Below are 9,840 nucleotides of genomic sequence, written 5' to 3'. Positions count from 1 at the left end.
CATCTATATGCCCCAGCGATCCCCTCCCCGCAAGGCTCAGTCCACCGCCCGCTCCCGCCTCCCAGGATAAACTAAGCAATCGCTGCCCTGCTCCTTCCCGCTCAGCGGCGTCCCTAGTCTCCTAGTGGAGGATGAGGAGGAGCAATCGCTGCCCTGCTCCTTCCCGCTCAGCGGCGTCCCTAGTCTCCTAGTGGAGGATGAGGAGGAGCAATCGCTGCCCTGCTCCTTCCCGCTCAGCGGCGTCCCTAGTCTCCTAGTGGAGGACTAGGAGGAGCAGCGCGGCAGCTGGGCGGGAATGGGAGGTGCCTGTCGGTTTCAGTTTCCCCGCGGTTTCATTACCAGCGGCAGCAGCCAGCCCGCGGGAGCCGCCGGGCATAGCCCGCCAAAGTGGTTGGCGGTTCCTGCTGTTCTGCAGCAGCGGGGTTGGGGCGGTGGCGGGACGAGCCTCCAAGTGGGATCCCGCGGCCGCAGCAGAGAGAGCTACACCCGGATGATGCAGAGGCCCAGCCTCCAGCAGACTGCAGGTCCCAAAGATGCACCCGCGTCTGCGTGACATCTGGATGGACTTGGCCTGCCCCGCATATGAGCCAACTTCTCGGAGGGGCTGGCGAACACGGACAGTGCCATCCTGGACAAGGAAGCGGCCATCAGTGCTTAGGCCTGGTTCCTACGACACGCATTACTGAGTGAGGAATTTTACCCTTCGGATGAAGACTCCAAAGCCGAGCATCCCTAAACTGATGATCAAAGAAGTGCTTTGCATGGGGCTTGAGCAAACGTCTTACTGTTCTACTTGCTGTAAGAACAGAAGGTCTTACTGTCTAAGAACCTGAATAGAAGGACATGCCTTCAGTATTGGGTGTTATTTTTGAGAGGCTGGTCAAAGAAGGGGAGAAGATGGCTGATTAAGGGGTGATGGTGACAATTATTTTGCAACTGGTAGAAGGGCAGATGTTTATGTAAAAGTTGAGAGTTTTGATGGAATAATCATGATCATGTTTCTGAACTTAATGTCAAATATAAAGAGATTTCCTAAAATCACTGCTTAAATTACACGGGTCTTGTGGTGTTTGGAAAGAGCAAACTTTGTAAGTATAATTGTAAAAATAAATATCAAACAGAAAAAGAGAAGGGAAAACTTACTCTCTCGAATCGCTGTTATTCTTAAATCGTCTGAAAGTGGTACAAGTGACTGGCACCAATATCCATCGAAGAGTAAATCATTGCACAAGTGAGGAAGGAGACCCAGGCATCTGGGATCAACTTCCCCTTTGACTGTCACACTGCATTTCAATAGAAGAAAAGGCTGACTGGCGCCTCCTGATTCACCTTCCCGTAGGTGGCAGGCTTGATCTTCGGGAAACTCTCTGGAAGACAGTTTTTACTTAAAACAAAATCAAACCCGAAACCTTTTCACATGTGAGTCCTAAAACTATAAACCGAAACCCTTTCACATGTGATTCCTGAAGCTGTAAACTGAAACCCTTTTCATATGTGATTCCTGAAGCTGTAAACCGAAACCGTTTTCGTATGTGATTTCTAAGGCTGTAAACCTAAGTTTCTTCCACACGTAATATCTAAAGTATAAGCCTATATAAAGGTAGAACCTTCCTTTGTTAGACGAGCTGAATTTGAACAAATTATTTCTCAGCTCCCAGCTGTAATAAAGACTTCTTCCTTCTCCATTCCGTGTTCAAGAGCTCTGTTTCTCACCGCTGCTCCTGCTACACAAGGAGACTTGATCTTCCTTTCATTGTAGAATCTGGAGGAAAAAAGCTATGAAAAGCAAAAGGTGGCAGAGAATGCTGTTGTGGAAATTACCTGACATCACTGGAGATAGAGACTTTTTCCTGGCAAAAAGCACTCTTTAGGGAGAAGCACGTGCACATTCCGTTAGCATGAAGCACCTGGTCAGCCATATGAAAAAGTCTGGGTTTTGTTACAAATGTGAAATTTATCTTAAATGGAGGATTTGAAGCAAGGGAGTAATATACTGACATATCTTTAAAAATCACTCTGGCAGCTGTGTGTGGGACAAACTCTAGGAGGACAAGAGGAGATGTGGAAGGGAGAGGCAGCTAAGATTCTATTCCAGGATGGCAAAGATGTAGAAGCCCGGACTCAGATGGTAATGGTGGAGGTGTTAGAAATGGCTAGATTCCACATTTATTTTGGAAGGTGAGCCCATGGAATTTGCTGTGGCTGGGGTGTTCCATAAATAAGAGAAAAAGAGGGCTCAGTGATGATTCCTGGGTTTTTGACTTGAGCAACTAGAAGGATTAAGTCTCTATTAACTGATATGGGGAAGTCTGAGGAAGAAGACGCTGTGTGTGCCAGGAGTGGTGTGTGTGTATCAGTATTCTGCTTTTGACATGTTGACTTGGAGATGCTAATGCACTCCAACTGAAATATAAGGAGGGAAGTGGACATTCAACACATGATGCCCAGGGAGGTTTAAGAAGGGGCAAGACGCCAAACCTGGGTGAGAAGAACATAGGTAAAAATAGAAGATACATGGAGGGAGAAAGCTAGGGAAACTGGGACTTATGATGATAACAATGTTGGCCATTAACTGAGAAGTTTGTTTGTTTGTTTGTTTGTTTGTTTGTTTGTGACAAAGTCTTGCTGTACTGCCCAGGCTGGAGTGTAGTGGCATAATCTCAGCTCACTACAACTTCTGCCTCCTGGGTTCAAGCTATTCTCATGCCACAGCCTCCTTAGCAGCTGGGATTACAGGTGCCTGCCACCACGCCTGGCTAATTTTTGTATTTTTAATAGAGATGGGGTTTCACCATGTTGGCCAGGCTGGTCTCATACTCCTGACCTTAGGTGTTCTGCCAGCCTCAGCCTCCCAAAGTGCTGGGATTACAGGCTTGAGCCACTATACCAAGTCTCAGAAATATAATTAAAGTACAGGGAAAATTAAAAGGGAGAAGAAGGTTCACAGAGATGTATCACAGCGAATGATAAATACAGAAGCCTGCCTGTTTCCCAGAGCCCCTGTGAGTTAAATGCTCTGTATTTTACCTCCTAGTGGACCTCTCTTGTTCCTTTGTAATGGTGCCCCATGCAGCACATGCGGCAGACCAATTCCAGAGCTTTCCTGCTCCTCGAGCCTAGGAATAGCTATGCATCTTCCTCTTTATTTGCTCCTCACGGGAGTAGCAACTGATCACATGATTGGAGTAAGTAACCTTATGCCATTTTTGGTAGCAATCTTCCATTTCTTCCTTAAGTATAAAATGGACCCTCAGAGAGAAACTAACTGCCTAAAGCTGCAGGTTCAGAGTAGAGCTCTAGCTTTGCTTTTCCCTTTGCAGCTGTGCTCTGAGAGCTTTGATGCAACTTCATTGCAATTTGGCATCAGTGACAGAGTAGGGATGCTCGGGGAATCTTTTGAGCCACCAAGGAAGCCTCACTTTCAGTTAATGCTTATATGAGGTTGCTGAAGTTGTCTAACATCCCTGGGGGCAAAGTGTTTGCCATAAAAAGGAACATTACCTTGGCAGAAAGCATTTTGTTGGCTGGAATTTATTATAACTATGACAAGAATACTTTTGGGCAAATAACTAGTGCTTGTCAAACCCATAAAGAAAAGGCCTCTCACATGGCTGGGAGAGGTGGGAATGGATGAAGTACTAAGGTCAGGTCTGGTGAAGTTAGGGAATAAGCCCAGTGTTTTTGGAGAGCGATTCCTTCTTGAACCCCTAAAAGATGCACCTGAAGCTTAACAGTAGGCTGATTTCTGTATTTAGAGTTGCAAACAACATGTTCTTGGAATACAGAGGAAGGCACCACTACCTCTATCCTGAGAGTATATCACAGAGAAAGAGATTTAAATTTAGACTTGATGGATGAGAGATGAGTAGGAGTTTGATAGAAAGGAAATGCGGAATTGTCTGGATGTACAATGGCAGAAGCGGCAGGAAGGGCTGAGAAGAACTGGCTTCTGGTGATAGGTTAGAGATAAGAGCCTGAGCACCACATTCTGGAGCTTGCACTGGGGTATGTAAAAGCTTAGATGGGATGGTCTTTTTCTTTCCTCCTATGGGTTCATAGTGGGCTCACCTCACTCACTCCTGCTAATAAGCTGTCCCTATTTGATAGAGAACTGGAGTGAGGTCTCTAAGCCTCCAGCAACTGCTTAGGAGCCAGCCTTGAAGCCCTGGCAGCTAACTCTTCCCATATAGACCCCATAGTCCATCCTATCTTAAGAAGACAGTGCACTCATGAGAAGGATAACATCCCCCACCCCGGACTCCAGAGGTTCCAGGGAGCCTCTCTTTCTCTCTCTCTCCAAGAAAAGAAATATTCATTGAGCTGTGGGTAAATGTGAACATGGTTTGGGACCAACGTGTGGCTGAGTTGCTTCACCTCCAGCCCCACACAGTTGTTCTAGGAGATGGATGGGGGTAGGGTGATCAAAATTTAGTGGAACCTCTACTTCCAGTGGGGTGGTGCTTGGTAGTTGACTCATTTTGGTCCCATTTGATATTTGCAGTCACTGGTTGGGGTAGGTGTGACTGTTGCTCCCATTTCACAGATTAGAACAGGATAGTTTGCCAGGGGCCACATGACTAGTTGGAGGAGGGAAAGGGTGTCAAATAAGGTTTTAACCATAGAGCTTCACGTTTCATTAGGATCTTGCAGGGAGACCTTGGGCAAATTCCTTTCCCTCTTGTAGTGGTGGTGGTGGCGGGTGGGGGGGTGGGGGGGCGGCGGTCTCCATTCCCTATTTGTAAATTAAAGACGTCTGCCAGTTTGTGATTCTCTATACTTTAACGTTCAAACCTATCACTTGGATAGGCTTATTTGTTTTTTAAATGGGGATTCTGGGACCCCAATATATTTAAGTTCAGTAGGCCTAGGGTGAGGCTCAGTAAGCAGCTTTTAACGAATCCGGGCATCAACAAAACTGCATGAAAATCCTATTGTGAGCTGGTCAAGACACAGATCGCTGAGCTCCATTTGTAGAGATCCTGTTTTGATATCATTGGATGGACTGTGGCTTGGTAATTTGTATTTCTCATAAGTGAGTCCCGTCAGCTGGTCAACCGCCCTGCCTGTCGCTCTGTGACCCTTCCCGAGCGTCCGCGGTGCTTCTTTGCTTGCATCTTGTGGGAATGAGATCTGCACTGGCAGCCTCCTTTCAGCACCACTCAGGGCAAGCGAGCTGCGCCCTTAAAAACCCCGCCCAGCCCGCAGTTTGCCAGTATTCAGAGCAGGCGAAGGTACGGTTGCGCGTTTGGTGTAGTACCGCGCGCTGCCAGCAGATGACGACAGAGAACTAGCTTACCGCAATAGGGAGCGGCAAGGAGGCGGGGAAGAAAGCGGCGGGGGAAGATTGACATCCATTAAGGCCAATGGTAGCTCAATTTTCCGTTCTCTGACTCCCAAGCTTCCAATACTTTTAGGAGGCTGCGTTTGTGACGCTCAATGCAGGGATGGGCGTGGGAGATGCACCTGCGCCAGCAGAAGATACACCTGTTAGTTCAAGGTTGCCTCGCCTCGTAGTGGCTTAACCTTCTTTGTAAATTCACCTTCCTCTCATTTTAACTAAGGGTTCCTCACCTGTCTCTAGGCAAACCTACCCCCTGGGTTTTTGGAGTTTTTAAAAGCGTTGCGGGGTAAAGCCAGCGTTGCGCTTTTCGTTCTCTTGGCGGGTATTTCTGGCGCTGACAGCGGGGAGCTGCCGGGCGGGAGTAGGGGTGAAGAGAGAATAGGGTGAGAGATAACAGGTGTCCAGCGTCCCTCAATACCAGGCATCGTGCTTTGGCATCTTCCATAGGTTTGTCTCAATCATCTTTCTACTTAATTTATTTTCTGTTTCACATATTAGGAAACCTCAACTAAGTTGCCCAAGGACAGTCCTTGGATAATTTTAACTCATGTCAGACGCCAAAGCTAAGGTGGTTTATTTTGCAGAGACTGCTTTGGCAGGATTTCAACACCTGCAAGTCCTGTGAATCACTGCTCCTCACTCACTCATCCATCCCTCTGTCCACGCATTCATTCGCCCATTCATTTCTTAGGGCTCATCTGCAAGCCGTGGGACTAGTTGCTACTAAAGATATAAAAGAAAAGCGACTCTGCTGTAAAGTAGAAGAGACATTTAAAAAAAAAAAATTTACACAGAATTCCTGAGCTCAGCATGGTTTCAATCTTTCCCCCAAATATACTACTGATACCTATTTTGTTCCACATAATTTGATGGATTCTGAAGATACAGATGGATGAAATCCATCTTTGTCTTTCAGGAGCTCATTGCCATAGGCAAGAGTAATCTCTGAGCTTTAATTTTACATACCTAATTTTTAACAAATTGAGCATCAGCTCTGTACATATATATTCTATTGTAATTAACATATTAAATCATTAAATATTAGGCACACTTAACTTCTTATTTTTAGATGAAGATGAATCCAAATGGTGGTTCAAGTTTGTCCTTTGTTCACCTTAGTGGACTCTCTTGGGTGCTTCCTGGAGTGCTTCCTCAGACTAGAGCCCTACCCCCTTGGAATGTGCTTGGCTCTCTTCCTTCTTTCTGCAGCTCTCTGTCAAACGCCAGCCTTTCAGGGAGGCCTGTCTTGATCCCTTCCTGTTTCTTCTCGTTTTTATCTGCTCCTGTCTGAGGTCTCTTTTCCTATTTGTTTGTTGTTTTTTCTCCCTCCATCATCTTCTGTCCCCATATCATGTGTTGTTTTTCATATACTACATCTCGCTTTATAGGAAATATGTTTACTGGTTTTTAAATTTTTGGTTTAGTTTATCTCTCTCTGCCCCAGAATGTAAGCTTCAAGAGGGGAAGAGAGGAGTTCTTGGCACTCCTCACTGCCTGAGGAACGGTTGGGGATGGAGGAGAAAGCTTTGCCCAGTACATCCTGAAATCCCCTGGGGTGGGGGGGGTTGGGAGTGGAGGGAAGATCAGGGAATGTCCATTTATTTTATGAACTTGAAGTTGGGTTAAACCCTACTTTATCCTGTGATTTTGGTTGTTAATCTCAACCCGAAACCCTCATCACTAGCCATCCACTTCTTACTAGCTTTGTGACCTTGAATGAAGGTTCAAGGTTACTGTCTTTCTTTGCACCTCATGAAATTTAAATTTGGTCAGCCTAAAATGTGGGGACATAAGGCATCAGTCCTGTAAGGGTAAAGAAAAATATTTGTGGATTTATAAGATTTCAGAAACTATATTCTTGTGAGGGTCAAAGAAAGATATTTGTGGATTTGGGAGTATTCAGATACTATATCATTATATCAGTAGCATATTTACATGCAGAAAATATTGGAGAAAGAATTTTAGCTAATCAAGTAGGAACAGAGATCTCAGACAGGAGCAGATAAAAAGGAGAGGAAACAGTGGTAGCAAAAAACTTCTGGCAAATTTTATGTAGAGAGTTAATTCTAAATGTACAATGGTAGGCTCTCTGGGAATACACAATAAAAATTTTAAAGAAGGATTCTTTAAATAGATGTGACACACTGCAAGGAAAATTCTATGCCATCTGGAACTAAAACACCTAGGGACTGGGCTGTGGGGGATGAGAGGTAGAGGAATAAAAGCATTTTGTCTCACTTAGCGCAATCATCTGGACATGAGGAGGAAGCAGAATGGGGAAATGAATCTATTGGAAGATATCTTATTGCAGTACAGGAGGAAACAGAGAATAGCTGGTACTTTATTTTATATGATAGTAAAGAAACTTGTGTTCTGTTATGAGCACTAGAAACAAATACTAATGATTGAATAAACAGTTAATAAAGGAATATGATGAATGAGTACGTTAGTAAGAGAACTTAATGGATAAGTGAACTAATAAGAGTCCATAGTGGAGGCAATTTCCTCTTTTAAAAAGCATTATCTTTTGAATATACACAGGATATACTTTTTTAAGAGAAAAAATCTATATGAGGAAAACATTTTCACTCATTCTCTAGACACTCAGTACTTTTCAGAGATAATCTATGACTATACAAGCATAATAATTCCTTTTCAATATATTTTTCCAGCAACTAAGAAGTTCAGTGTTTGTAATTGCAATAAGAAGAGTGCTAATCTGGCCTGAAATGAAAAGTTTCACCTTATATGTCTCATAAATAGTTTTTAGTAAATCAGGGAATATGCTTATAAAGGGATTACCAAGGCCCTACAACACATGAGTTTGGGGCCACAGGGAGATTAAGATTTAGAATAAAGTTAGGTGAGATCTAAGGCCAAAGGATAGCAGGAGAGTTTGTGTGTGTGTGTGTGTGTGTGTGCGCGTGCGCGTGCGTGTGTGTATGTGTGTTGAGTGGGGCAGGTGGGAGCCTTTGGAGATTGCCTGTAGGCTGCTAGTGAGGTGCCATGTAGGCCTTGGTAGGCCCTTGGGAAGACACATGGTTCTGAAAGTTTGGCACTCTTATAGGTTTTCAAATATTTTTGTTAGCCACAAGGGTGACACTGGGCATCATTACTAAAATTTAAAAATTTTGCCCCTGGGCACACAGGTTACCTTTCTTGTGCTGGCATGGCAAGGCTTGATTTGCAAGATTTTCTTTTGGACTGTCCCTAATTCTTCCCTTTAAAAATAGGAGCTCCTTCAGGGTAAGGAAGGAAGGAGGAAATCATCTCTTCTAACCTACTTTCTCTTCTTCATTCCAAGGACTGTAGAAAGGCACACCAGGTTTGGTTTTGAAATCTGTGGACTTTTAGTGCTGTCCATTCTCTGGAGCGGATGCCTTTAGTGAAGGTAATAAGGAAAGACTGTTTGCTACATCAAGGGAAGATTCATATGCAAATCCCAAGACTCAGATGTTATTTTAGAGGAGTTGGTGTTCATTGTAAATTAGAACTGCCCTGGTTCATTTGCCCACAAGGGCAACTAACTGTATGAGGTGAATATGAGGGAACTGGCAGAATAGGTGGCGTGGAATCTTCCTGAGAGAAAGAATAAAGAGAATTCTGGGTGCAGAGGGGATCAAGGTGTGGACCAAGCACATATCTGTCTTCTTAGCTCCTGTGAAATGTTGTAAAAGTCTTTAGAACAAATAATAAATATGTCATAGCTGGAAAACAAAGAGCAGTCTTTGGGCCAGAAATAGAAACTGTTAAAACAACAACAACAACAACAACAACAAAAACACCTTTAAGTTTGAAAATGACAGTCAGGGTGCAGTGGCTCACGCCTGTAATCCCTGCACTTTGGGAGGCCAAGGTAGGCAGATCACAAGGTCAGGAGATCGAGATCAGCCTGGATAACACAGTGAAACCCTGTCTCTACTAAAATTACAAAAAATTAGCTGGGTGTGGTGGCACGCACCTGTAGTCCTAGCTACTCGGGAGGCTGAAGCAGGTGAATCGCTTGATCCCAGGAGGTGGAGGTTGCAGTGAGCCAAGATTGCACCACTGCACTCCAGCCTGGCAACTGAGCGAGGCTCTTGTCTTAAAAAAAAAAAAAGTTTGAAAATGACAGAAAAAGTGGAAAGTTGCCTGGGATATGCTTTTACTGCAGCCTTTCTAATAAACCTGTCCCCACTCCGTGTTCATGTCTTTGCTTGTCCTAAACAGCATGGGACTCATCAGGCCAAAGTGGTCATTTTTGGCACTTGGCTAGAGATGGTAGTGAAGCAGCGTCATTTGCCTGGGGAAATGCCAGAGGTTTGTTGTCTCACAGTAAGGAAATTGAAGATGTGAACACTAAAGGAGTGGGTTTAAGAGAGGAAGTTTAATAGGCAAAAGAAAGAAGAGATAGCTTCCTCGTGTGGAGGAAGGGTGCTTGAGTGAGTTTCTGGGTTTGGGGTGAGACGTGGTTGGTTTTATAGATGACCTTGAGGAGGCAGTGTCTGTTTTACATAGGG

The sequence above is a fragment of the Saimiri boliviensis genome, chromosome 6, assembly GCF_048565385.1.
Source record: "Saimiri boliviensis isolate mSaiBol1 chromosome 6, mSaiBol1.pri, whole genome shotgun sequence".
NCBI lineage: Eukaryota > Metazoa > Chordata > Mammalia > Primates > Cebidae > Saimiri > Saimiri boliviensis.
The sequence above is the reverse complement of the archived record's forward strand: the minus strand, read 5'-3'. Positions refer to the sequence as shown.